Here is a 7596-nt window from a genome sequence, read left to right on the forward strand (position 1 = left end):
TCAATAAAAATTAACACAAATTTATCCAAATACTAATTAAATATGTTGTTCATAAGGCACATGAAGGTTGTGGGAGAATTAGTTAGCCCAAAGGGAAGGACAATGAACTCATAATGTCCATAACAAGACCTAAAAGAAATTTTTGTTATATCTTCTTCCTTTTTCCTAATCTGATGGTAACCTGAGAGAGGTCGATTTTTGAAAATATAGTCGCACCCTTCACTTATGATGGTGTAGTTTCATCCTTATTCTCACAATAGGTTTCCCAACATTCATTGAAGTGGGGGATGACATTGAGAAGTGCAAAAGTAATCTTTTTCTAGCTGGAAAAATCATGAACAGAAAAATATCCTTCTAGCAGATTCAACCATTTATCTATGGTGTCTGCATCTATCTGACCCTCAAATAGGGGTATTTCAAAGTTAACTTGTACCTTAAAGAGTGTGGAACTTCCAGAGTAGCTACTGGAAGGAGAGGCATCGCCCTTAGGTAGTCGTTGAAAGATTTGGGCAAAGTTGTCTATCATCACATTCCTATGTCACTTGAGGGCTTCTTCAAGCAAGATTTTGAAAGGATCTCCTGCCCCCTCATCTTTCTTCTCTTCCGCCATGAGAGGTTATCAAGAATTTTGAGACTAGTCTTGGAAAGGTTTGACCAGTTCAAGCCATAACTCCTTATATCTCAACCTCGTTGGGGACATGCAAATAAAAAATAGAAAGAGTAGACCGCTCTGTTACCACTGATACGAAATTAAATAGGAATGCAAAAAATTACATATATAACCATAAATATAGAGATGTAGTAGAAATAACACTTCATTTCATTAATATCAAATACTGAAATATGCTTACAAACAGAATGGAAATAAGGCTATCTTGGACAATGGTATCTTATCTCTGAGAAGAGATGTGGTGGCTACATGTCTCTTAACTATGTTATAATGAGGCTCGAAGGATATTTATTATTGAGAAACAATGGAAAACCCCAAAGATTCAAAATCCTAACCCTAGGAGATGAAGCTCCAAAACTATGGGCCCTGTTTGGGTAAATTGTCACATAAACTTCCTGGGGTTGTAACTTTGGCACACGATCTCCGTTTGACGCACAAAATACCTTGTTAGAAATATCTATCAGAGGAATACAAATTTCGAGTGGTGCACATTAGACTATTCTCAATATTTTCCCTAGTTTTCCTAAAAAATGTTGTTTAGGGCCTCAAAACGGCTCTCGAAGTTGAGGACCCAAAAAACTTCCATAAATAGTAAATTGTGCTATAATTAAGGAAACTAAAATATTGAAAGAGACAATAGTGGGGGTCCAAGTGGAATAGGTGTGTGGCCACCAACATCCGCTTGGATCATCATCAGAGTTGAAGGTTTTCTCCCCAATGTCATCTACAGTGGAATTTTTCAGTGATTCCTCTTCTCATGATTTTATAGAAGAAATTTTGTCATCTAAAGGGAAAAGCTCTCTAGGGTTTCATCATTATGGGGGGTTTGGAGCAACAAATTTGGGATTATGTGCAACTGCTTCCAGATGAGAACACGATGCCCTCCCCGATGACACACTGCTTCCTTGAACAATGTTTAAACCCTAGTTTAACGTTTGGACTGGTAGCAGAGGGCCCTAAGCGGTTTGAAGTAGTGGAGATAACAAAGAATATTTTAGGTCTCGACTTATATATAGATGGAAATTTGCAAGATAGGAGTCATAATTTGAGGTGCAGTGTAGAACAGAATGGTAGAAATTTGGAGGAGTCTAAGAAAACCCATGGGGGTATAGCTTCGGCTCTGCCCTCTAGATTTTTTGTTGGAATCTCTGCGGGTGTTACTTCGACCTTCTGGGAGCATATTAGGGTTAGCGAATTTGAAGGAAACCCTAACCCTCCCCTCGAGTCGGTGGATGAGGGTTTTCATAATAAAAAGGTTAAAAAATGAAAGTATAATAAGGTAAAAGTGTGAGGGAACCTGTTCTTTATTGGAGAAGGTATTAAGATGGATGAAGTAATGGATACGACATATCAAGTATTGGTGGGGACAGTCTGGTGGTGGAATTATACATTAACTTGCCTAAAAGGTGGGTTATGGAAGTCTAGGGCCAGGTTCTAGATGCTCTATTAAGTCTGGTTACGATGACCAGGGGTTGGTTTTCCCTTCATTTCAACAGGGACAAACATGCATCTTGGGTCTTGTCCAAATGCTAGCACATTGAATTGGCACCCATCATGTTGGAAAGATGGTATCCTCTCTTTGATCATGAGAAAGAGAAATTAGGGGTCGGTCCAATATGGGTTAGGCTGCCTAAATTTCCTCTTCATTTTTTGAGAGAAGATGTATTCAAAAGGATTGGGGTTGATTTGGGGGTTTTTCTGGATTATGATGACTTTCAGGAGACTGGAAAAATGGGTTTCACCCGAATTCTGGTTCATCTTGACAGGAAGGAGGGTTTAGTGGAAAGCCTGATGCTTCAGTGTTGGGGTCAGACTAGATTGCAGAAATTGTAGGTTTTAACCCCATACATAAATTACCTGCATACGAATTCTAAAACACAGAAAATAAACAATGCGAGAGCATAACACATAAAACACATATACACAGATATTTTCTCTTGGATCCCAAAACCAGGACTACCAGCTTGATTTTTCATTATATTCCTTTCAATGTTACAATACATATTTATACATGCCAAAGCATCCAATACCATGGACCGAAAACCATTGCGTCCAAAACCATGGACCGAAAACCATAGGTAGGTTCGCCCAACCTAATATAGGGTCCAAAACCAAAATTTTTCCTGGGGCATTGCCCTAGACCCTATAGAGGGGGGCTATCGGCCCCCCTCAAACCCCCAATAGAGGGGGGCTACCGCCCCCCCTCTGACCCCCACACTGCGCAATCGGCACAATGAAGGGAGGAATCCGCCCACCCTCTAACCCCCCGTTTCACTATGTAGGTTAGTTGTGGAAAGAATATTACACAACCCAAAAGAAATTGGATTATGAGGGAGTGTCATTTAGGTGTAGGTGGTGTCATGAAGTGGGACACATTTATAAGGAGTGTCCCATGGTTGCCAAAGAAAAACCTAGCGGAGCAGAGCCCGTGTAAAATGATGATGTACAGGGGGTCAAAGAAGATAATGTTGCATCGACACCTACACCTAAACAAAGCTTGGTTTAGAGGAATAAGGTGCTTGGTCACTTTCTGGGAAGAAATCATGAGGCTGTCGGTCATGCCACCCAATAACGTAATATTGGGTGGAGATTTAAATTTTTCTCTAGGTAGTGTAGAATCCTGGGGGAGTCATACCCAAGTGGACTCACTCACTAGTTTTTTAGAGCATTTATTGTAAGCCAACAGATTTATTGATATTGAAGTTGTGTGCCTCAATCCCACCAGGAGGAATCAGAGGACCGACGATGCTATGTTATTCACAGGATTTTAATTAGATAAGAAATGATGGATAAAGTTACATCAATCCTATAATGGGTTGGATTGGGTAGTATATCATATCATTCACCTATATTCTTAGAAGTAACTGGTGTCCTGTTGAAACCTCAAGCACCCTTTAAATTTAATGCTACGTGGATGAAAGATATGGAGTTTCAGGGTATTGTAAAGGAAGTTTGGCAGCCATGCACACTTAATGAGGATTCATTAGCAACAAAAAATTTGGCCATCAATTTATCAAGGTTGAAACATAAGACTATTGAGTGGGTTAAAAATAAAAGAAGAAAGGAGGATGAATCCCTTCAGACAATTAAGGAAGAACTGACTTGATTAGAAGATCCCAACAATAGTAGATACATCAATCTAGAATTCAAATTACACATTACCAAAGTGGAGGCTAAAGAGAGAAGATTGATAGAGGAAAGAGGGGAGACATGGCGACTAAGAAGTAGGGCTATATGGTTACAGGTAGGAGATGATAACACAAAATTTTGCCAACAATTTTCAAGGGGCTGAAAAGAAATTAACACTATTTGGTCTTTTGATGATAAAATAGGTTCACATGTTCACACTTTTAGGGATTTCGAAAATTTGTGACTTAATCATGTTGGTTCCTTGTTTAAATCTCCAAGGGAAGCATCCCTCCCTGAAATCATTATTATTTCCAGTTTATTTCCTTGATTTGTAGAATATGAAGTAAACGAAGAATTCAATATTTCGGTTACTATGGGTGAGCTAGAGTCTATTCTGAAGTGGTTCAAAAAGGACAAGATCCTAGGCCCATATGGGTGGCCGGTTCATCGGCTAGAAAATCCTTAAACTGGTTGAATAATGCATATCAACTAGAAGAATGTATGAAGCTTTCAACGACACCTTTCTTGCATTAATCACAAAATATGATAATCCAAAGAATTTTAATGATTTATAGCCTATCTCCCTCTGTAATTGCATATACAAGATTATTGCCAAAATTATTGCAAATCATATCAAGGCTATCCTATCTCAGCATATCTCCAAAGAAAAAAATATTTTTTTGGAGAATCATCAAATTCATGAAGCCATAGGCATTGCACAGAAGGACCTCCACTCCTTAAAAGTAAAAAAGTTGAAAGGCATGATCCTTAAGATAGACTTATCAAAGGCCTACGACAAGACCAGTTGGTTGTATATTCGAATGTTACTAAGACATTTAGGATTCTAAAATGTTTTCATTAACTGGATTATGTGTTGTATATCAGTTGTTTCTTTCAACATTCTCATTAACTAATCGGCCAAATATTTCTTTCATGTTGAACGTGGTTTAGGGAAAGTTTTCCCTTTATCTCCGCCCTTATTTTGTTAGTTATGGAAGGCCTTAACAGATTGAGTATTGATGCGAGGATTCAAGGGAGATTAAAAGGTGTAAAAATTACAGATAATATTATTTTGACTCATTTGTTATTTGTAGATGATGTTCTTATATTTCTGAATGGAGCTATCGATGAATATTCCCTAAATATCATCATTCAAATATTCTGTAAAGCCATGGGTATGCAGACAAATCAGGACATATATACGCTATCTGCAATGGGATGCTCTCATAATGAATTGGTATATGCTCAGAATCATTTTCCTTTTCAACTTTTGGAGATCGAGGAAGGCCTAAAATATTTTGGATTTAGGCTTAAGCCTAACAATTATAAATCAACTAACTGGATGTGGCTCGTGGCATAAATAAAAGTCAGATAAATGTATGGTATCACAAATGGTTGTCAAGAGCAAGTCGATTGGTGCTTGTCAAATCAGTTTTGGAGGTCATCCCGGTTTATTGGATGTCTTCAGCTTGGATGGTGAAAGGAATTCTTCATAAAATACAACAAGTATACTCTTGATTCCTATGGATAGGGAGGAAGGAGGGTCAACTATTTGCATGGCTCAAATGGGATCACATTGTACTACCCAAAAAATGGGGGGGCTGGGGGTTGAAGAATCTCTTTTGTTTCTCTAAAGCATTGGCAGCCAAGTTGGGGTGGTAGCCGATTACCTTAGATAGTCTATGGACAGAAGTAGTGACCAAGAAATATATTAGCTCTCTATCTATTAAGGAATGGATCCTCTTACTAGCATGGAGCAGTTCTATTTCTTTGTTGATTTGGAGGGGAAACTTAAATTCTTTTGGTTACATTAGAGTTGGTTTGGCTTGGAGAGTAGGATCTGGAGTAAAGGTTCGTATTGGAGTAGATGCATGGTATGGAAGTGGCAATGCACATATTCTTTCTCTAGAATTGGTACAATTATTGGCGAATGAGGGGAAAATGACTGTTGATTAGATTGCAGATCAAGACAACTCAACAATATTTGGGAAAAAATGGTTATCTGCACAAGAGCTTCGAATTCCAGATCACTGGCATCAGGTTTGGGTTCAATTTATGAATTCTCTATAGGGAATGCATGTTCAAATACATGATTGCAATGATGATCTCATCTAGTCATTGTGTCCCCATGGTAGATACGTCCCAAAATTGGGCTATCCATTTATATATGCAGATCATGAGCCTGAAAACTTCTCATGGTGGTGGTGCCCATTATGGAAGCTCAAATCCTCTGCAAAATAAAATATTTTCATGTGGTGCCTTTTGAAAAATAAAATCCCAACAGGAGACAATTTGAGGCATGGAGCTTTCCAGGGTCCGTCATGGTGTGTGATATGCCAGAGCAATGGAGAATTGGTAGATCACTTATTTCTTCAATTTTCTTTCTCTGCACAAGTTTGGAACCTGGTATATCAAACTTTGGCTATTAATATTAGATGGAAAGGAACTATCTCAAAGAAGCATGTAAATCATGGTGGGACGTGGCTCAACCTATAAAACTCAGGAATCTCCCTCTTCTAATCTGCTCAGGAATATGGTTAACTAGGAATCAAATAATTTTTCAAGAGATTCACAAGCCCTAGGCCATTATCTGTTCTCAATCAAAGGCCATCCATAATATGATCCCTGAAGATGAATATTATAGAAGGAGTAAAATATCCACTCAAAATATATAGACAAAGCAATCCCATGGGAATTTTTTGATGGTTCTGCACGACAAGATGGTTTTGGTGGAGGGGTTGTTCTATTCCTTAGTGAGGATCATTCCTTCAAAATGAAAATGGTACTTAGTAGGCGTACAAACAATTATGTCGTGCTAAACATTCTTAGACTTTTGCTTCTTTTTTCTCTTGAGAAAGGTTGTCAGAAACTTGAAATATTTGGTGATTCCATAATCATTATAAATTTGTTCAACCCGCTGTCAAATTTTCATGTGCACACACTTAGAAATCTGCTGGAAGAGGATTTAACATTAAAATCACAATTTGACTTAGTGATCTGTCATCATATTTACGGGGATAGAAATCATGTTTCTGACAGTTTATCCAAAGAAGCAACAGAATAAGTATTTGGTACTTGGATGATCTTTGAACATAATGGAGATGATTTCTATCAATATTATCACAGATCATTTATTGAAAGTAAATATGAGGAGGAGGAATATACTTAAGGCATGAAAACATAATATGTACACTTTTTTGTATATTTTTAATTCTACAGATGATACTATGATGATGTTTCGGTTATTTATTTTTCTCTATGTCTCCGTTTATGGACTGATACTAGTTCCATCATATTTATATTTTTTTGGGTATGTTTATAGTGGTGTGATCATCCATGGTCTCCATTTTTGATATATGCTCCTTTGAAGCATAAACAACATGTAATTTTCAATATTATATATAATGAAAGTTACGATTTTTCATTGGGAAAAAGAAATATTCAATTCTTACCTTTTTTTTTGTAAGCTTAGTGGTACCTTTCTATTAATTTTCGGAAATAAGAGGTTACATCCATATCTTCGAGAGTTAGGTGGCCTCAACCTTCCTAGAGGGAAAGCAGGTTTGTTGGCCACCTAAACATAAAATATGCCATCTATAAGAAAAATATAATAAGTCTTTCCAGTCATGCTATATAAACCTAAGAGTCTTTATACTTTCTATTCTCTAAATAACTATAAACATAAATAATAATAAGTCTAAAACTATGGGACTGAAGCATTCAAAATGTAAAAGATATGAATGCACTGTCATTACTCATCATTAGCTGAATCCACCGTGGTAGAATCCTTCACTGTG

The sequence above is a fragment of the Pinus tabuliformis genome, chromosome 1_1 (assembly GCF_031772625.1).
Source record: "Pinus tabuliformis cultivar Carrire ecotype Pingquan chromosome 1_1, CPIR1, whole genome shotgun sequence".
Classification (NCBI taxonomy): domain Eukaryota; kingdom Viridiplantae; phylum Streptophyta; class Pinopsida; order Pinales; family Pinaceae; genus Pinus; species Pinus tabuliformis.